The sequence below is a fragment of the Chelonia mydas genome, chromosome 1 (genome assembly GCF_015237465.2).
Source record: "Chelonia mydas isolate rCheMyd1 chromosome 1, rCheMyd1.pri.v2, whole genome shotgun sequence".
Classification (NCBI taxonomy): Eukaryota; Metazoa; Chordata; order Testudines; family Cheloniidae; genus Chelonia; species Chelonia mydas.
In genome coordinates, this window is record NC_057849.1 from 329299992 (window position 1) to 329322166 (window position 22175).

General features: G+C 40.8%; 1 long non-coding RNA gene across 1 annotated transcript in view; it reads left to right on the forward strand.

The window, feature by feature from the left end:
• LOC122466774 overlaps window positions 1–22175 on the forward strand; it is a 60101-nt gene that overhangs the window by 21309 nt on the left and 16617 nt on the right. The window contains exon 2 of the long non-coding RNA XR_006292573.1: window positions 10734–10820. This is a non-coding gene — a long non-coding RNA (uncharacterized LOC122466774). The remainder of the gene's footprint in view (window positions 1–10733; window positions 10821–22175) is intronic.

Here is a 22175-nt window from a genome sequence, read left to right on the forward strand (position 1 = left end):
TAAATTGGTTAGTCTCTAAGGTGCCACAAGTACTCCTTTTCTTTTTGCGAATACAGACTAACACGGCTGTTACTCTGAAACCTGTCATTAAGCTAAATAGATTGTGCTCCGTGAGTCTTACGGTAACACGTTTTCTAATTCTTTAATCATTCTCATGGCTCTTCTCTGAACCATCTCCAATTTATCAACATTCTTCTTGAATTGTGGACACCAGAACTACACCCAGTATTCTAATAGCAGATACACCAGTGCCAAATACAGAGGTATAATAACCTTTCTACTCCTACTCAAGATTCCACTGTTTATGAACTCCAGGATCGCATTTTGCTCTTTTGACAACAGCAACACTCTGGGAGCTCATGTTCAGCTGATTATCCACCACGACCCCCAAATATTTTTCGGAGTCACTACCTCCCCAGATAGTCCCCCATCATGTAAATACGGACTACATTCTTTTGTTCCTCGACATATTCATTTACAGTTAGCCATATTAAAATTCCTACTGTTTGCTTGCACCAAGTTTACCAGGTGGTCCAGATTACTCTGAATAAGTGAGCAAACCAGACCGCTCGCCTAATTTTTGTGTCCTCTGCAAACTTTATTAGTGATGATTTGATTTTCTTCTAGGTCATTGTTACAATATTAAATAGCATAGGGCCAAGAAGCAATCCCTCTGGGACTTCAGTGGAAACACACCCACTCAATGACAATTTCCATTTACAATTACATTTTTAGACCTATCAGTTAGCCAGTTTCGAATTCATTTGTGTGCCATGTTAATTTGATATCATTCTAGATGTACGTCAGTGTTGTAAAAAAGTGACTTGTACCAATGTGAGTTACCTCCATTTCAAACCAGAGTAAACTGACTGTGTAAGTCCCTTTTTCACACTGGTACAATGCATTAAAACTTAGTCCTGATCTACACTACAGAGTTAGGTTGATGTAAAGCAACATATGTCAACCTAACTCTGTAAGTGTCAACACTAAAATGTAGCTTCCACTGATGTAATTCTCCCACTACACTGACTTAATAACTCCACCTCTGCAAGAGGCAGAGTGCTTAGGTCGATGTAGTTAGCTTGACACAGTGTCAGCGTTGATACTGCATTGCTTACATTGACTGTTGCTGCCTTTCAGAAGCTGTCCCACAATACCCCACGCTGACCGTTAAATTGGTGCAAGTGTTCCTGGTGAGGGGACACACCACCAACACAAGAAGCACAGTGCGAACATGTAAAAGCGAATTCATTATCGGAGTGGCTGTACATCGACGTAACTTAGGTCGAGTTAATTTTGTAGTGTAGACTTGCCCTAAAAATTTGCATGGATCCAACGCACTTCTCCCCACAATAAAGATAAGCCCTCTATGTAAACTGATATCTTAAGTCCGCAGACAGCCTGAAACAACAGCCGTGAGGGGTGTGAACTGCCTCTGTTCATCTCAATGTGGTGTTAACTGAAACCTAATAACGATTATTTAAATGATGACGTGTTCATTGCTGCTCATTTTAGCAGAACCATCCAACCAAAGAACGTATCCTACAATCCAAAACTGCCTCCCCTCAATGCCTACCCAGGTGCCAGAAACTCCAGCTTCCCCTGTATCTTCTACAATACAACTTTGAGTTTGTTTTGGAATTCTGAAGCACACTGAAATTAATGGCAGCATAAAATAAATTAAATTGAATATCAAAATAGACAACAGAAGAAATACTCTACTGATTTGTATCAGCTGGTTTCATGTGTAATTCAATAAAATCTCTGATTTTAAAAATGCACCTGATGCTGCTGCAGAATTCTTGACTGTTGCACTGGCTTGCTGCAAAAATTAGGTCAAGCTTGCTGCAGAAGATGCCGAGGCCTTGGTCATAGTGTTGTGTCTTCAAGATAGGTATGTGCTTATCTGTCTCAACTGCTAAAATTGCATAGCCTCATAGTTCATCAATGGCATATGTTGTTTTTTATTGTACATTTACAGGCTGACATGAATAAGGGCCGTGATTTTCAGAAGTGACTAGTGATTTCTGAATGACTTGATTTTTGAGTGTCCAGCTTGAGACACCTTAAAGGGGCCTGATTTTTGGTGCATGGTTGTTCAGCATTGTCTGAAAATCTGCCCCTTTAAAGCAACTCCAAATGAGCACCCAAAATCACTAGTCTCTTCTGAAGATCTTGGCCAAGGATCTTTCAGAATTTGCCATAATTCTGTTGTGTAGGAAGAAGCATCCAGGATTTGAGCTGGTAGTAGGCAGCCTGAAATTCTCTGCATGTTCCTTTTGGTATCCGCTTTTATACAGTGATTGGATCTTAACAGGTTAACAATGATAGACACTTAAAACATTTTAAGGGATTAAAACATCAATCAGAGATAGGTAGGTGAAAATTAGAATCACGTACTCCATTTGAAAATGGATCTTATATCTCCTTTGCACCTCTTTTGGTTTTATGGTTTAGTTGACAAACACATCTTGCTGTTACCACCCATTTTAATAGGCGTTCTATGGGCCAGAGAGACCATCACTGGTTAAGGAATTTACAAATGAAGGCTGAAAGGAAGGGAATCTCTTATTTTTTGAGGCACTTGAAAACCTTTGAAAATTATCGTGATTATAAATAGAAAGGGTTTCACAGCTATGCTAAATATTGTATTGAGAGACTTGTGTAAATCTCAGGGTAAGCATGCAGAGAGAATTAAAACAGCAAAACTAAATCTCTGTGATCTTGATTATTTAGACCTATGGAATCCAACTGAAAGGATACCACAGCAATGTTATATGATTAACTTGCCATACCAAGTCATTGGATGATTGTAAACCTTGCAAGGCACCAGCTCAGGAACTTTACTCTCACAGTATTTATACTCTCTAGCCTTTGTGAGCAATGATTGAAAAGCAACTTCAGGAGTAAAATAGATTTTGATAAAATTAGAGATAACTGAGGCAATAATATAAGGACTCGCTCTTTTGAACACAAGACAACTAGCATTGGTGAAATAAAATCTGGCTCTAATAACACTGAAAAACCATTTATCATAATTTCCTCTGGTGTACGCTACAAACATATGGAACAAGCTTGTGGCTTAACCAATCTGCTAGAGTTCGTATGACAGAATCATTATTTTCTGCATTCAAGAGAGAATGTCAAGATCAAAAGCCCAGTTCTGATTAGCTGGCAAATGTGCAGTATTGTAGTACAGAGGGTGCATTCATGTAGGACCACTTCGCAGCATTTGGAAATCAATTTGTTTCATTCCAATTGAGGGACATACTGTAGTATCATTTCACAAGAATGAGGCCTCACCTTAATTTGCTCCTCATTTGATGCTGAACTCTGTGCATCATCCATACCTCCCACAAAGCATGTGGAGACTCCATTGCTGTAGTCTTTTCTCCTATCTCTACCCTGTGATTTCCATGGGTTATTTCAATTATGGCTAACGGAGATGAGCTATATCGGTACAATGAATATACTGATCAAAGGTTAAAATCCAAAGTCTGTCAAGAGATTAATTTTATAGCAGTTTTGTCTATGGTTCTGAGGCTGTTGTTTCAAGTAATAGCACTGATCCACCGTGTCCACTGATGCTGTCACATGCATGCAGGTCCCATTGAAGTGAATAGAAGTTGCACCTGTAAAAGGGAGGCCAGAATTAATCACAGGGAACAGTACAAAGGGACTAAGGTGACCAGCCACACAGCGTATTATGAATAGGGAGTCATCTTTTGTCACAGTGAGATGTTCAGAAACAAACTATACGTTGAAAAATGGTTACATAAGCCATTTGTTGAAGAGCGATGTTAAATCAGAGTTATAGCCCTGTAAAGGTCAGAGGCTAAATTCTGCTATTGTTTACACTGATACAAATACAGAGTAACTCCATTGATATTAATTGATAATTAATTAATTTAAAATAATTTATTATTTAAATAATTTAATTTAATTTAATTATAATTTAAAATAAATTAATTTAAAAACCAGAATTTAGCATCAGGGCTATAACAAGGTTCCATAACACATCTATAACATGGGTTTATCTCATTCACACAGGAAAGAGCAAAGGATGTTAAAATACATGGTTGAAGTGTTGTGATGTAATAACATGATGTCCTGTCATGGTAAATTTTGCTGTGTAAATAGGCCCTTAGAATTCACTCATGCAAATAGCTGCTTAACTCAAATGAGCAGTGACCATTTCCGCTTATCACTTCACCTTGGAAGAAAGGTCAAGGTTTTAGTCCTGTTTGCGTTCAGACATCATGACTCCTGCAGTTTGTGTGACAGTGCTGGTTACAGATCACTGTAGCTAGTTACATGGAAGATGATCATGGAACATGTTGCATTAAGTGCAAAAATTAAATGGAAAAAAATGATGTTAAAGTTAAGATTTCACATGCACAGAATTCAGGAAGTTCATTGTTAAGGCTTGTGCTGATTAACTGTGGAAGTTCTGATACTGGAGATATAAAATATGACAGGATGATGAAGGTTGGGGATGACTGAATAATCTGGTATGCAGGGTTGGTGTTGGTCCCAGGCTACTAGAGATTCAAGATGAGTGAGGTAATATCCTATTGGACCAACTTCTATACAGTGTGTGGGAGTGTGTGATGATTTCTTGTTTGAGGTGATCCCTTATGGGAGTATGTGAGTTGCAGTAAACGGTTCCTCAGTTTTTCTGAAGTCCTTTTGCAGAGCGTATCTGGAGTTCTATGTAGTAGTCAGAGGGTTACAGTCTGTGAGTCCTCTGGGGAGGATGATGTGTTTATTGCATTTGCTCAGGAAGTAGATGTTGCTGGTTAAGTTTTGCCTCCTTTTAATTCATGTTTTGGAGTTTGCATTTCAAGCAGCAAAATTTTGGTATCTTCCATTGCTGTGTGCAATGTGGTTGTAGCAGTGATGGTCCCAGGATATTTGAGATACAGGTGGGTGAGGTAACATCTTCTATTGGACCAGCTTCAGATGTTGGTCCAATCAAATATATTACCTCACCCACCTTGTATCGCGGTATGACCTGGTGGCATTTTTTATGGAAAAAGGAAGTTGATCCCATACTCCTGCCACTACTGCCACTTTTTTTTCCCTGTAGCTTTTTAGAAAGTCACCCTCAGTCGATAGAGTATTGATTTTTCTTTTCTCTTTCAACAAGGAGCCTGATATAATTTGCAGATTTATGGCCTGATTCCAAGAAATGCCGAGCACCCACAACTTCTACTGAAGTAAAAAATGCTGTTAATCAAAACATAAGCCACCGTACTGACAGCTATGGTCACATCCTTTCCATGATGGACATGGGAGATATGCTACGGATATGAATTGCTTTGCAGACACCAATCTACAGGGGTTTAATCATGCTGCCCTGGAGCATTAAAATAAAATTCCTTATGATCTTCGTTTTCTGCATTGCAAGGTCAATTCCATTGAATGATTCCTTGTACAAAAGAGATTCTTCCTGCAGACAGGTGAGATTCATAGCAGAGCAGTCGTTTTGGGTGCAAGATTTTTGCTTTTCCTTGACACATCTTTAGCCCTGTTACCTACCCATGGACACTTCACTCAACAGAAGGAACAGCAATGCCTCTGGAAAAGTGGCGTGGAAGAAGAGAGAGAGACAGACTGAACACACTAAATCATAAAACAAAGGCCAGGTCAAATAGCATAGCTAAACTCAGTGGGATATTTAGCAGAGATGTATAGTAGGGGTGGCCAGAAAAGAACAATTTTGCTTTGTGAAAATTTCAAAATTTGTTTATTTCTGAATCCAAATGAAAATGAGACCTTACAAAATTTGTCATGCAAGATCATGAGAGAGAAGTTGGTTCTATTGCCTAGGCTGCTGATGTGAATTGTGGGACACCCAGGTTCAAATTGCTGCTATGAATCAGGACCAGGTGGATGCCACTGGGCTAAAGTCAGTCTCTTTCTGACTGGAAATTCCATGCTGGACCTGAACTTCCTGACACAGGTTTTGTTGACAGATACATACAAAACATTTTGGTTTAGGTGAAGCAGCATTTTTTGACAAAGTTTAGTCAAAAATGTGTGACCAACTTTAATGTATGGTACATTGTTTTCATCTTTTCTTCATATCACAGGATAAATATATGCTTAAAAACAAATTTTTCTCTTAATTTTGAGTTATTTCATCCTTTACAGAATTTTTCTGACAGACTTTAAACCATGGTAAAAGTTCTAATACAGGAGTTTAAAAGTTTAATATGTGTTACAAAAGCCCAAACATTGTCTTTAGGTTCCAGCAAAGAACAGTCCCTGACTGAAATAGTTACAGCCCATGCAGTCACAATATGGTCGTTTTTCTAGAATAATGGTCCAAACCACTTACAGTATAGTTCCGTTTAAAAGATTGAATTAAATTAGCTTTGTACTGGCATTAAAAACCAGGCAGTGGTTTATTAGAAATCTTATATCTGCCAACTCTCCTATGCTTTTTTGTTAACTTTTTTTCTGCTTGACTATCCAATAACTCTGTGAAGCTATTGTTTGATGGTGAATTTCAAGTTTGAAACGTCTCTGGGAAAATTCACATAGCATCTTCCATTATCGCAAGAAGTCGCACTTCTGTAGAAGTTCCAGGGAAGTAGACAATTTCATGCATAACCATATGATTGTTCACAAACACACAGTTTATCAGTGAGTTCAGATCAAAATTAGGAGCTCTGAGAAAACAGGTTTTGATCCTGACCTGTTTCACACTTCAACCCATGCAAATCTGTCCTTGCACAAGAATGGAATGAACCTTTGTTTTAACTAAGTTGGAAAGGCTTGCATGGTTCTCTCTGAAAATACTGTGTTTTGGCCCATTACTCTAGTATTTTAAGGGCAATAATACGCAGTTTCACTCCATATATACATTGTGTGCTTGGGTATGAAATCATAATAGGCAATCTATTGTGAAACAATAAATCAGCAACATAAGACATTTACTTTTTAATATGCCAGTATTATGTCTGATCTCCTCAAATTATGTTTCACGGGTTCTCCAAACCTTTAATTTCTTGACTTACCCTGAAAGATAAATTAAACTTTATAAAGTACTGCAGGTGTATATAAAATAGGCTGCTTTTGTTATAGATCTGTCTAAACCTGATGGCCTTGCTTCACAGTGGGTTGTGCAAACATTTTCTTTGGTTTTCCTCCACATGGGCTTGCAACTCTGCTTTTGGTTTGACTTTCGTGTTTGAACTCAAAAATCTCAAAGCTAACCGTAGACAAAACTGCAGAGCTCCAACAGGCTTTGTATCAAATCCACGATCCTCCCACTGTTTTGTTGCAGAACAGCAAATCATCTCAGGTTTGTTTGAAATTTGACACAGGCTCAGTCCAAGAGGTTTTGGAACTGGACAGAGCTTTATGCACACTTTTTTTAAGCTTGTGAGGAAACTCAGATAGGTGAGTTTTACATGGTTTCAGGTGTCATTGAGTGAAACTCACGTCTATACAGAAGTCAGCATAATCCCAGTGTTGAAGGCTTAGAAGGGGCTTAAATGGTGCATATAGCACTTTTTGTTAGTCTTTTGCACAAGGTGAATGTCATTTATGGAGATAATTGTACACAATTCAATTATTTATTCTTCCTTGTCTCTCTCCTGATAATAAATGAGGAAATCTGTAAAAGGCCTCAAATAAAATTCTGTCACTATTGAAGGCAATGGCAAAGCTCGCATTGACTTCTGTAGGGCCAGGATTTCACTCTTGGATGCTACCTGATTCCAACATTCTGCTTTATCATTTGGGAAGTGATGTCGTAAAGTTCCTTGTGATGTTCTGCTTCTCATTCATCCTGGGGGTGAGGAGGCTGGGGTATACAAGAGGAAAAACTTTGCTTGTACAGGCGCTTAATAGAGAACAGGAGGCCTTCACAGAGGTGAGTCAGCTTGGTTAAATGCAAAGCTGGATCATAACCTCTACACTACAAGAAGGACGTGGAGAAATTGGAAAGAGTCCAGTGGAGGGCAACAAAAATGATTAGGGGACTGGAACACATGACTTATGAGGAGAGGCTGAGGGAACTGTGATTGTTTAGTCTGCGGAAGAGAAGAATGAGGGGGGATTTGATAGCTGCTTTCAACTACCTGAAAGGGGGTTCCAAAGAGGATGTATCTAGACTGTTCTCAGTGGTAGCTGATGACAGAACAAGGAGTAATGGTCTCAAGTTGCAGTGCGGGAGGCTTAGGTTGGATATTAGGAAAAACTTTTTCACTAGGAGGGTGGTGAAGCACTGGAATGCGTTACCTAGGGAGGTGGTGGAATCTCCTTCCTTAGATATTTTTAAGGTCAGGTTTGACAAAGCCCTGGCTGGGATGATTTAGTTGGGGATTGGTCCTGCTTTGAGCAGGGGGTTGGACTAGATGACCTCCTGAGGTCCCTTCCAACCCTGATATTCTATGATCTTAACTCTAGCACAATTTTCCTAGGATAATTAATAGCCTCGAAGGGGTTAGTCAACAACAATCTGGATTTCTGTCTAAATGGGAGTCGATTACATATCTTCTATAGGGTTCCTAGCTTTTCATTGCCAGCCTGGTCTTGCAGCTGTACTGGTGAATAAATTATCTGTGTCAATCAGTGAACAAATTACAGGCACAGAGAGCTTGACAGTTAGTGGTAGCAGCAGAAGTGTAATGTTGCCTATTGCTATAGGACAAAGGAAAATAAGCCACTTCTTTCCCATGAGCTGTTTTAAAACCAATTCAAAATTAGCTCTTAGCTCCACCCTCGCTTCACTTTTTATTCAAGCTCCTGCCAAACAATTCTTTTTATCACTTTTTTATTGATTTTTCTCTTTTACTATAAAACTGGCATGGTAACAAACATAACTTCAGAGCAGATGTCGATACCGTGTCTTGCGTCAGTATATTTTAAACATATCTATATAATCCTCCTAAATAATGCTTAACAAACTAAAAACCCCAAAACAAACAGGGTTGTTGTCTGTTTCAGTTTCGTTATTGGTTAAAGTCCCTCTGCCTTTACAGTGTCTAAGCAGTGATCTAATTGATAACACATATACAATATGTGCCCACATAGGCCAAAGAATTTCAAAAATGACTAGTGATTTTTTGGGTGCCTCAACTTGTGAGTGCCCAATTTGGGAAACCTTAACTGGATCTCATTTTCACATGGAGGGTGCTTAGCATTTTCTACAAGTCAGGCTCTTTTCTGGTGTCTCAAATTGGGCACCCCAAAAGTTGGACACCCAAAATCACTAGTTGCTTTTGGAAAATCTGTCCTATTCCATAAAATGAATTCCTCCCAGGGTACAGGACGCTTAAAACTACCTGTAAACCACTAACATCCGAAATGAGTCCTTAATGCAGGGTTTTTAGGGACTTAAGTGGTGGTTCCTAAAGCCTTTGGAGTACCTTCTCCATTGTGGTGGCTTATCCCCACTATTTCTTGAGCCACGATTTTCATCCATAGATCTTTAATGAAGTTATACACCACAAACAAACTTCAGTTCTGCTTTGGTGTTCAAGAAGGAAGTATGCTGTGTATATAAAGGTTGAAAACAATACTGATGTAATCATTGCTTCACCCTTGAATTCTCTGAGCCTTCCACAAATCAGTGTCTTGTTGCACTTTGTGCAGTACCCTGTGTGTTGACTCCGCTGCCCAGAATATGTACACTTCTGCTGTAGATTAGCCTCATTTTGGCAGAGTAGAGGCTTGACACAGACATGTCTTAGCTATCTTGATCACAGTACATTCCAGCCATCTCTGCTACACATCCAATAAGATCAGTGGCTTGTGATTTATGCCCAAGGTGGAAAAAAGAAAAGAATTCAAAGTTAAAATTTTTTCATAGTCACATACAGCTGACAACACATGCACCCCCATGATCCCTTTGTCCCACCTCTCCTCTGAATATTTGGTTTGGAACTCATGAATTCAATTTAAGCTCTCAGTCTTGATGGATCTGAGAGAATGCAATTTGGAGGGTTATTATTGCACACTTTAAATCATAAATAGCAGGACAACGAGTGAAAAATATGTCAAATCTGGGGCATAGATGAGTTACAGCACAACTGCAGCAATAAAACCAAGTCCTCCACAGTATTTTCTTTGACTAGTGTACAGTGGAGACAACATTGCCCATCCCTAATCCGGAATGTATTTTATTTTGTTTTCTTTGTGTTGCTATTTTCCATTGCCAATAGGGTAAAAAATAAGACACCTTCAGATTCCGGAGATGGGAGATGTGTATCCACATTGAAAGTCAGAGATTAGATCCCAGCTAGAGATGAATATGACGAAAGATAAAGGCCCAGACTCTGTTCCATGCTCCAGGCACAGTAAAGGGGCAGCAACATCTTCACGTTGGACTTTACAACCTATCTTAGTGGTACCAGAAGAGACTGTTGGAATTGATTTAAGGACCCCACCTCCCAAAGAATCAATTCCCCTGTAGGGTCTATCCCCTATTAGTCACAGATCAAATGAAACTTAGTCATTTTAAAGGGTGAGAACAGGCAGGAGGGTTTATTATGGGATAAGTAACACAAGATAGGGAAAGGGCAATAAAGCATTAAACAGAGTAAAAGAGCACAAAACAGCTCGATGGTTTTACAAGTACCGTGGGCTTGAAGCTCAGACCCAACCCCTAACCAATATGGGCATAACACAAATAAAATGTCAACATTACTCAGACTCTAGGAATGACAGGAGCTCAGGTGTAGATGGCTCACGATGCTTTCATCTGTCCTGCTTCTCAGGTAACTCAGGTTGGGACCTTGAAGACATTTACTGGACTCAGGAACTTGAGATGGAACAGAGGGTCTCGTCTGTTGGTGGATAACCAGGTAAGCACAGGGGTTCTGTTGATGTGCCTCTTCTTCCGTCTCATGACCGAGCACAGACACAAGTTGAACCAAACATGGGCTGCCTCTTGAGCAGACAACACCTGACAGAGTCTGCAATCCCTTTCTGTAACCTTTCTGTCACTAGACAGAATAACCAAGAGTCAAATGACCCTTTCCTGCCTTTACTGTTGCTAGGTAGATTAGGCTTAAACGTTAACCAATCAGAAAAATAGGCACCTAAAAAGGACACCAACCTTGGTAACAAGAAGGTGGATTAAGATGGAGGGTGAAAGATAAAACAACAACCAAAAAACCCCAACCCCAAGTGGCTAAAAGCCCCAACATGAGAGCCAGTATTGCAGTTCTATCCTAGCTCCTTGAAAGCCTCCATGGTAGGGGGTGTGGCTAGCAGGAGGCATTGCTGGAGCATGCTTCATTCGGGCTATGCTGTGCCAGCTGACCAGGGTAAAGTGAGCTGTTACAAGACAGCCCGTTAAGAAGTTAGCTGTTATCAGGATGTAATGGCCGTCATTACCAAAGAACATCAGAATCAGTGACAAGTTTTAAACTCACAACTAGAGCTAGTCTGGAATTTTTCAACAAAGCATTTTTTTGTTGGCAAAATGCTGGTTTGTCAAATTAGGTGATTTCGTGGGAAAGGGTCGGTTTTGACAACACTTTCATCCGAACGGGTTTCCCCAGGTCCAGGGTGGAATTTTGGGGAGTGTTGGGAGGGAGGCCCACTCCAGAACAGCCAGTAACCCAGAGGTAAGAGTATTCACCTGGGATGTGGGAGACTCCAGGACTTGAATCTAACCCCTGAGCTACAGAGTCAGTCTCTCTGTCTCTGCAACCCTACTCCAAGCTGGGTGGGAAGGCCCCAGAGGGTGGTGTTGGAGAACAAGCCTGGCCCTGCAGTGGTGGCTCTTGACCTATGAGGCTAGGCCCAGCTCCCTGTTCTGGCATTGTGACCTAGCACATGGATCACAGTGCCACCCAGGTGTGGCCCAAACACCCCTCCATCATGATGGAGCAGTGGCTGGGGAAAATATGGGTGAGTGGCATGGGGACCTGGCTCATGAGATCACAGTTCCACTCAAGTTTGGCCCGGCCACTTTTCCGTTATCACAGAGGGGTAGCTGGGTCAAACCTGATTGGTATTGTAATCCTGTGCACCAATTAGCAGTGCCGGGAGCTGGGCCCAGCCCCATGCAACAGGAGCCACAGCTGCAGGTGGAGTGTGGGGCACGCTTGCTTTGCCACCCCTGCCTCCTCTCTGCACCTGGCACAATGAATATTTGCCTCAGGCCCCATAAACCATCTAGAACCTTTCCAGAGGCTCTCTGGTATGTTAGAACCCACCATTTGGGAAACAGTGGGTTAGGGCATTTAACTGGAATGTAGAATATCCAGGTTAAAGACCCTGCTCTGATTCAGGAACATCCCAGGTGAGTGCCGTAACCACTGGGACAGTGAGTCTCTCAGCCTCTCAAAACCTTTTCCCATCCAGCTCTACTCACAACACCCTGGTGAGGTAGGGAAGTATGAGCTCTATTATTCCCTGGGGCAGGATTTGAACCCAGGCACTAGTCTTCACTACGCTGCTAAATTGGCAGGGCTGTGATCAATGCAGCGGCATCAATTTAGAGGGTTTGGTGAGGACCCAATAAGTCAACAGGAGAGCGCTCTCCTATCGACTTAATTAATCCACCTCAACGAGAGGCAGAAGCTATGTTGACGGAAGAGCATCTCCCGCCAATTTAGAATGGTGTAGAGACTGTTTTAAGTCGATGTAAGTTACATTGATCCGGGGGGGATGGCTTTTTTACACCCTGAGTGACGTAACTTATGTAGACTTAAGCAGTAGTGTAGACAAGGCCCAGGTTTATTGAGACCCTAATCCAATTTCCCTTCTACTAGGCCAGTGATTCTAAACTACAACTGGCAACTTGGGGTTCTGAGGAACTGCAAATTTTATTACAATCTAAAGCAAAGAAAACCTCACTCCCCTTGTCCCTTGCACATTCTTGCTTTTAAATGTCAAGCATTCTCTGCTAACCTCTCAAAACACAGACACAAATAAATAATACAGACTTATCACTGATACATTTTTTACTCTTTTAGAGTAAATATAAGAATGTTGTAGGGGACTGAGTGAGTGAGTTAGTGAATTAATTACCAACCTGAAAAGGTTGCAAACCACTGCACTAGGCCATCATTCCTACTACTTCATTAGAAGGCAATCCCAAATTCCTTCCCCTGGGCTGTTCTTCTCTGTCTTGCCTTTACACAGCATCTAGTTCTACAAACTCAGTTTTTTCTCTGTGTTCGGTGCATTCACCCTGTTGCTGCCACCACCATTCCATTAGTGTTAATCCTGACCACCCATTTCTGGCTATCTTTGGCTTGACTGGAGGGCAGCACGATGGGGTGAGTGAACTGTTGTAAGAAAGCTTCTGGAGTAGCATTAATTGGAAGCAAAACCCATAAAGGTTTGGTCCGACTAAGCTAATTGCCTTCTATGATGAGATAACTGGCTCTGTGGATGAGGGGAAAGCAGTGGACGTGTTGTTCCTTGACTTTAGCAGAGCTTTTGACACTGTCTCCCACAGTATTCTTGCCAGTAAGTTAAAGAAGTATGGGCTGGATGAATGGACTATAAGGTGGATAGAAAGCTGGCTTGATTGTCGGGCTCAACAGGTAGTGATTAATGGCTCCATGTCTAGTGGACAGCCCCAAGGGTCTGTCCTGGGGCTGGTTTTGTTCAATATCTTCATAAATGATCTGGAGGATGGCGTGGACTGCACTCTCAGCAAGTTTGCAGATGACACTAAACTGGGAGGAGTGGTAGATACGCTGGACGGTAGAGATAGGATACAGAGGACCTAGACAAATTAGAGGATTGGGCCAAAAGAAATCTGATGAGATTCAACAAGGACAAGTACAGAGTCCTGCACTTAGGACGGAAGAATCCCATGCACTGCTACAGACTAAGGACCGAATGGCTAGGCAACAGTCCCGCAGAAAAGAACCTACGGGTTATAGTGGACGAGAAGCTGAATATGAGTCAACAATGTGCCTTTGTTGCCAAGAAGGTCAATGGCATTTTGGGCTGTATAAGTAAGGGCATTGCCAGCATATCATTCCCCTCTATTCGACATTGGTGAGGCCTCATCTGGAGTACTGCGTCCAGTTTTGGGCCCCACACTACAAGAAAGATGTGGAAAAATTGGAAAGCGTCCAGTGGAGGGCAACAAAAATGATTAGAGGACTGGAACACATGACTTATGAGGAGAGGCTGAGGGAACTGGGATTGTTTAGTCTGCGGAAGAGAAGAATGAGGGGGGATTTGATAGCTGCTTTCAACTACCTGAAAGGGGGTTCCAAAGAGGATGGATCTAGACTGTTCTCAGTGGTAGCAGATGACTGAACAAGGAGTAATGGTCTCAAGTTTCAGTGGGGGCGGTTTATGTTAGATATTAGGAAAAACTTTTTCACTAAGAGGGTGGGGAAGCACTGGAATGGGTTACCTAGGGAGGTGGTGGAATTTCCTTCCTTTGAGGTTTTTAAGATCAGACTTGAGAAAGCCCTGGCTGGGATGATTTAGTTGGGGATTGGTCCTGTTTTGAGCAGGGGGTTGGACTAGATGACCACCTGAGGTCCCTTCCAACCCTGACATTCTATGATTCTGTGATTAAGAAATTTCATATCGAAGTGTTCAAGTGAACTTGAAAATTATCTCACATATGTTTATACTATCCTAGTCTGAGCTGTGTTCCTTGGCTATATTGTTTTAATTTGCTGTCGCAGCTGTTATTTTCACCTGAAGCTATTGTAAAAATCTGGGATTGTTCCTGGACTTTCTTTTTTGTCATACTTTTCTTGGTTTTTCTTTTGACAGCTTAGGCCTTTATAAATTAACTCAGCTGGTGCACATTTGACCCCAATTTTTGAATGTAATCCCTGGGTCAAGTATTTTTGTGTGTGAGAATAGAATAATTCTTTCTACCCTTAGGCAGTTGGCATTCTTTCTACCCTTAGGCATATGCATGAATTTAATTTACCGTTAGCAACCACCAATATGTTTACCTGAAACCTGTAGGAAAAAAAACTAGCCTTGTACTAAGGCTAAAGCAATTAAGGGGAATTACAATTCTCTTTTGAGTCTCCACCCACCGATCTCAAAATGTGTTCGTGTAAGACATTATAAAAGTATACATAAATACAGATATGCTCATGCACCAGTATATAAGAGGGTGTTTTATTAGATGCAGGTGGACAACTATTTTGCTTTCATGAAGGCAAGATATTTGTTTACTATTCTTTGAAAATGTAAAATGGACATTTATGTGTATTTGTCTGGTCGTCTGTCTTTCTTTTTCTCTGACATTTCTAAGGATTCTGGTTTCACAACCCGAGTGCCAACATATGGTTGCATTCTGTAACATGAACTCATAACTAGATGTATGAACTTCATTCTTTAGTCTCCACCTTTGGGACATCTGTAGGTGGTAATCTTAGTGACCTGGATGTGATATCACCATTGTGGCATTTTCATTGACACAGCCCTGTTACATAGACCCCTTGCCCTCAATATAATTTTTGAAAAATTAGCCTCTCATTACAAAACATTAAATCTCTTGTCACTCAACCCTGTAACTTGATGGAAACGTCAGATACACAGTGGGGGTGAAAGACCCCAGTCAGGATTTAACTCAGCATTTCCTTGTTTGGCCATATAGTTTCTGGAGGGGTGGCCCTTCTGGGTCTCTGCTAAGTAACAGGTTCATGGGCAACATGGTAACAGCTAGAGGAGGAAGGAGCAAGAAGCCATAATTTTAGTAAGTCTGAACTTCCTGAGTTTTAAAATACCAAATACATTAAACATTTTAATGTCCTGTTAAGTTCAGAAGGTTGTAGGAAGTGTAAAAGTGTATACTGTGGACAAATAATACTTAATTAGGTGCCTTAAATAAAATAACCTGAAGTTGGTGTAATTAACTCTCCATTGTACACCTGATTCTGCACCAGCCATCAACCGCATTACTTCACTGAAGCCCAAACTGTGTGCCTGAAATTTGTCATGAGCTTAGAGTAGAACTTTTTGGAGAAGCTTGTGAGAGCAGGGCTTTTTTCCAGGCTCTCGCATCCCTAGTGACAACAGGTTGGTTGTGTGTTTGTCCAGTAGAAATGGAATACATCGCAAACCAAAGAAACATGGGCCACCTTGAAAAAACTGAACATCTGTGATATCATGAGCAGACTGTCCTCTTTGAATGAATTAATAGTATCAGTTTGTCTTCAGGTGGTGCACCATATATATGGCGTAACTCTCGTTGACTTTCATTAAGAATTTTGGTGACCTATAGGAAGGGAAGATTTCCTGTGGTGTGTAAATACTATAAAGTGTCCCATGGCTCTAGAGGAAAAATCACTGATGGATAAGGTCAAATGTACAGTTTAATATTCTAAAACAATCATATTGAAAGCTTGTCAAGGTTCCTTCCCCACTCTGAACTCTAGGGTACGGATGTGGGGACCTGCATGAAAGACCCCCTAAGCTTATTCTTACCACCTTAGGTTAAAAACTTCCTCAAGGTACAAACTTTACCTTGGCCTTGAACCCTATGCTGCCACCACCAAGCGTGTTAAACAAAGAACAGGGAAAGAGCCCACTTGGAGATGTCTTCCCCCCAAGCCCTACACCCCCTTTCCTGGGGAAGGCTTGATAAAAATCCTCACCAATTTGTACAGGTGAACACAGACCCAAACCCTTGGATCTTAAGAACAATGAAAAAGCAATCAGGTTCTTAAAAGAAGACTTTTAATTCAAGAAAAAGTAAAAGAATCAACCTCTATAAAAATCAGGATGGTAAATACCTTACAGGGTAATCAGATTCAAAACATAGAGAATCCCTCTAGGCAAAACCTTAAGTTACAAAAAGACACAAAAACAGGAATATACATTCCATTCAGCACTGCCTATTTTACCAGCCATTTAACAAAAGAAAATCTAACGCATTTCTAGCTAGATTATTTACTAACTTTTTACAGGAGTTCTGAGCTGCATTCCTGATCTGTTCCCGGCAAAAGCATCACACAGACAGACAGACCCTTTGTTCTCCCCCCCCCACCTCCAGCTTTGAAAGTATCTTGTCTCCTAATTGGTCATTTTGGTCAGGTGCCAGCGAGGTTATCTTAGCTTCTTAACCCTTTACAGGTGAAAGGGTTTTGTCTCTGGCCAGGAGGGATTTTATAGCACTGTGGACAGAAAGGTGGTTACCCTTCCCTTTATATTTATGACAAAGCTATGTTCATGTCAAGTTAGAAATCATTTCTGGAATGACAGACTCCCCAAATAAAATTTGAGTTAATCTAATGAGGAATCAGAGCAGAGACTTGAATCTTGGCCTCCCACATTGCAGCCAAGTTCTCTAACAACTGAGCCAATGGTTATTGTGGGGTAAGGTATTCAGTATCTCTCTGGAGTTGTTCCATTTTGTATAACTAATTATTCACTGGGCCAGAGAGAAAGACAGGAAAAACAATGGCATGGTAATGATAAAAGAAAAGGAGTACTTGTGGCACCTTAGAGACTAACCAATTTATTTGAGCATAAGCTTTCGTGAGCTACAGCTCACTTCATCGGATGCATACTGTGGAAAATACAGAAGATGTTTTTATACACACAAACCATGAAAAAATGGGTGTTTATCACTACAAAAGGTTTTCTCTCCCCCCACCCCACTCTCCTGCTGGTAATAGCTTATGTAAAGTGATCACTCTCCTTACAATGTGTATGATAATCAAGGTGGGCCATTTCCAGCACAACTCCAGGATTTAACAAGAACGTCTGAGGAATGGGGTGGGGGGGGAAGGGTAGGAAAAAACAAGGGGAAATAGGTTACCTTGAATAATGACTTAGCCATTCCCAGTCTCTATTCAAGCCTAAATTAATTGTATCCAGTTTACAAATGAATTCCAATTCAGCAGTCTCTCGCTGGAGTCTGGTTTTGAAGTTTTTCTGTTGTAATATCGCATCTTTCATGTCTGTAATCGTGTGACCAGAGAGATTGAAGTGTTCTCCGACTGGTTTATGAATGTTCTAATTCTTGACATCTGATTTGTGTCCATTTATTCTTTAACGTAGAGACTGTCCAGTTTGACCAATGTACATGGCAGAGGGGCATTGCTGGCACATGATGGCATATATCACATTGGTAGATGTGCAGGTGAACGAGCCTCTGATAGTGTAGCTGATGTTATTAGGCCCTGTGATGATGTCCCCTGAATAGATATGTGAGCGCAGTTGGCAACGGGCTTTGTTGCAAGGATAGGTTCCTGGGTTTGTGGTTCTGTTGTGTGGTATGTGGTAGCTGGTGAGTATTCGCTTCAGGTTGGGGGGCTGTCTGTAGGCAGGGACTGGCCTGTCTCCCAAGATTTGTGAGAGTGTTGGGTCATCCTTCAGGATAGGTTGTAGATCCTTGATAATGCGTTGGAGGGGTTTTAGTTGGGGGCTGAATGTGACACATAGTGGCGTTCTGTTATTTTCTTTGTTGGGCCTGTCCTGTAGTAGGTGACTTCTGGGAACTCTTCTGGCTCTATCAATCTGTTTCTTCACTTCCGCAGGTGGGTATTGTAGTTGTAAGAATGCTTGATAGAGATCTTGTAGGTGTTTGTCTCTGTCTGAGGGGTTGGAGCAAATGCGGTTGTATCGCAGAGCTTGGCTGTAGACAATGGATCGTGTGGTATGGTTAGGGTGAAAGCTGGAGGCATGTAGGTAGGAATAGCGGTCAGTAGGTTTCCGGTATAAGGTGGTGTTTATGTGACCATCGTTTATTAGCACTGTAGTGTCCAGGAAGTGGATCTCTTGTGTGGACTGGACCAGGCTGAGGTTGATGGTGGGACTGAAATTGTTGAAATCATGGTGGAATTCCTCAAGGGCTTCTTTTCCATGGGTCCAGATGATGAAGATGTCATCAATATAGCACAAGTAGAGTAGGGGCGTTAGGGGATGAGAGCTGAGGAAGCATTGTTCTAAGTCAGTCATAAAAATGTTGGCATACTGTGGGGCCATGCAGGTACCCATAGCAGTGCCGCTGATCTGAAGGTATACATTGTCCCCAAATGTAAAATAGTTATGGGTAAGGACAAAGTCACAAAGTTCAGCCACCAGGTTTGCCGTGACATTATCAGGGATACTGTTCCTGATGACTTGTAGTCCATCTTTGTGTGGAATGTTGGTGTAGAGGGCTTCTACATCCATAGTGGCCAGGATGGTGTTATCAGGAAGATCACCGATGGATTGTAGTTTCCTCAGGAAGTCAGTGGTGTCTCGAAGGTAGCTGGGAGTGCTGGTAGCGTAGGGCCTGAGGAGGGAGTCTACATAGCCAGACAATCCTGCTGTCAGGGTGCCAATGCCTGAGATGATGGGGCGCCCAGGATTTCCAGGTTTATGGATCTTGGGTAATAGATAGAATATCCCAGGTCGGGGTTCCAGGGATGTGTCTGTGCGGATTTGATCTTGTGCTTTTTCAGGAAGTTTCTTGAGCAAATGCTGTAGTTTCTTTTGGTAACTCTCAGTGGGATCAGGGGTAATGGCTTGTAGAAAGTGGTGTTGGAGAGCTGCCGAGCAGCCTCTTGTTCATATTCCGACCTATTCATGATGACAACAGCACCTCCTTTGTCAGCCTTTTTGATTATGAAGTCAGAGTTGTTTCTGAGGCTGTGGATGGCATTGTGTTCTGCACGGTTGAGGTTGTGGGGCAAGTGATGCTGCTTTTCCACAATTTCGGCCTGTGCACATCGGCGGAAGCACTCTATGTAGAAGTCCAGTCTGCTGTCTCGACCTTCAGAAGGAGTCCACCTAGAATCCTTTTTTTTGTAGTGTTGGTAGGGAGGTCTCTATGGATTAGTATGTTGTTCAGAGGTGTGTTGGAAATATTCCTTGAGTCGGAAACATCGAAAATAGGATTCTAGGTCACCACAGAACTGTATCATGTTCGTGGTAATGATAGGTACAGTGGATTTTGAAAATGAAACAAATACAATTGGGAGGTGAAGTGACATCATACAAAATGGCTTTGTCTTGGATTTGTCATCAGAGTAGGATTTATAAATAGTACAATAAAGATTCATTCAACAACATCTGTTCTGTACCACAAGCTTGTAAAGTTCTACTCACCTTCTCATCCAAGCTAAAGGGTTTATTTTGGCAGGTGAATGAAATATTGTTATTGTCATTATCATAATAAGGATGAGTAAGTTGGTTTTGCATCTAGGGTGGCAAATTTTCATGGCAGTTTTGTAAGGCTACCCTGCCATTTAAGAATGTTTCCTCTGACAGATTTTGTTTCAACTGTCTCTTAAGTGCATAAGGAATCACCGCAGCAAATGGGGAAAAATACAGATCCTATTTTAAATCAAATTATCAGAAGAACTGATAATTAAATGAACATATCATCACTGGATTAGCTTTGGCTGTAATGCTAGCATTTAGACACATCATTTATAAGCACAATAATCAGAAATGTATTCACTTCAAAGGACTTAATATAACCTACTGAGCTGCATTCACTTTAGTTGTTTTTAATGTTGCTTTCCGGAGTTAAAGGACACTCTTCATCTTCTCCTTATTTGTAGTTTAAATTAAAAGGTCAGACAGCCCAAGTTTAAAAAAATCTGTGTTCCTGGCTGCTGTAGCCTATTGGTCATCCTACTCTGAAATTGTATTTTGGAATGATTTATTCCCTTGAGGTATAATGATAATTTTTCAGTTACAACCACTGTTCATTCATTTTCTCTGCAGACTCCTTGGTTCACTTTCAGCCTATCAAGTACACATGTAAGATCCCTTTTCAAAGAGGCATGTATCAGTGAAATTCTTCTGCTGGCTTTTCACCTACTAATTGCAAGCAGGGAACTAGTTCTCCTTTTTCAAACAAAGCCACAATTTTAAAATCTTCCCTGAGTTTAGCTGTGGTTATAGAACCATATAGTGCATAAATTGTGATCATGATAATGTGAATCTTTCATCTTAGCTTGAAATAGCATCTGCCCACTATAATGTCTTTGAAATCTTGATTGATAAAGGATCTAGACCTGTTTTTAATTACTGTATAATGTACTTGGCAAAGGTTAATATTTTGCATCAGGAAAGAGATCAGGATATAATTCCTGCAGCCAATGCAGAGAAGGGTGTAGAATTCAGACTTGTACTTGCCTGCACATTTCAACATTAGAGAAAACATCGATTTTAGAAACTGAGAGATTTACTATTTTTATGAGAAATATGGAAGGATTTTACTGCTCTTTTTGTGTATAAATAAAAGGCTTTTGTTGGCTCTGTGTATTTGGGACTAAAAGGAATTCACATACGTTCATTTATTTAATAAATTCTCACTTTCCTAAAACAAAAGGAAAGGAAATTTTTCAAAGTTGGTATTTATAATCTGATTTATATTGTTCGACTAATTGGGCCAAATTCATTGTTGAATTATCTCTACTAAAGTCAGTGGAATTACGCCAGTCATGAGTTCAGCCACATTTCTCTGACAAAGTGAAGTTTTAAAATGTGGTGCAGGTTCCATATTACATTGAGAACAAAGATGTCTGCAAATTCTGGTTTGCTATCTGGACTCCTGCCAGTCAAATGAACCATACATAATATCAATGGCCTTGAGTAATGCTGAGCATGTCCTCAGAAATGTCATCACAATCTAGATATGGTTCTTTCTTTTTCCATCTTTCAGCATGTGTTGAAGTCTGTCATGACTTTTGTGCGTGTGTGTGTGTGTGTGTGTTGGATGTCTGCGTAATCAAATAGCATTTTATGTACTGTATAAACATTGACTTAGTGAAACAATTCTAGCAAAAGAACTAGCAAGCTCCTAATTGCTAAGACATGTAAGGAAGTGTTGTAGTGTGATGATGTTATACATTTAATTCATTTGCTAGATATGATTTAAAGCTGAATATTTTCAGGATCGTAAGGATAATGTTTGCTCTGGAGTGCTTTCATGTGGTTTTAAAATGTCTCTAAAGATTAGCAGGGAATGGATGGTTCTGAGGATTAGTAATGAGATATAGTTATTTTTAACTCCTAGGTTTCTGTTTTCTATCTACCCCATGTCTCTAGATTCCAAAAGGTATCATTTGACATCTTTTCACTGGTCAGAGCTCTGTTCCAAATGTACCAAAAAAAAAAAAAAAAAAAAAAAACCTTGAAAGGAGGCACTAATTGGTATCATCCGGCCAGACTCAGCAGAGAAGACAGGGATTGAATTGGCATGGAGATTAAGCTATCCTTTGCTCGCAAGAGGTGGTCTCTCCTCGTTGGACTTGAGGCATATGGAT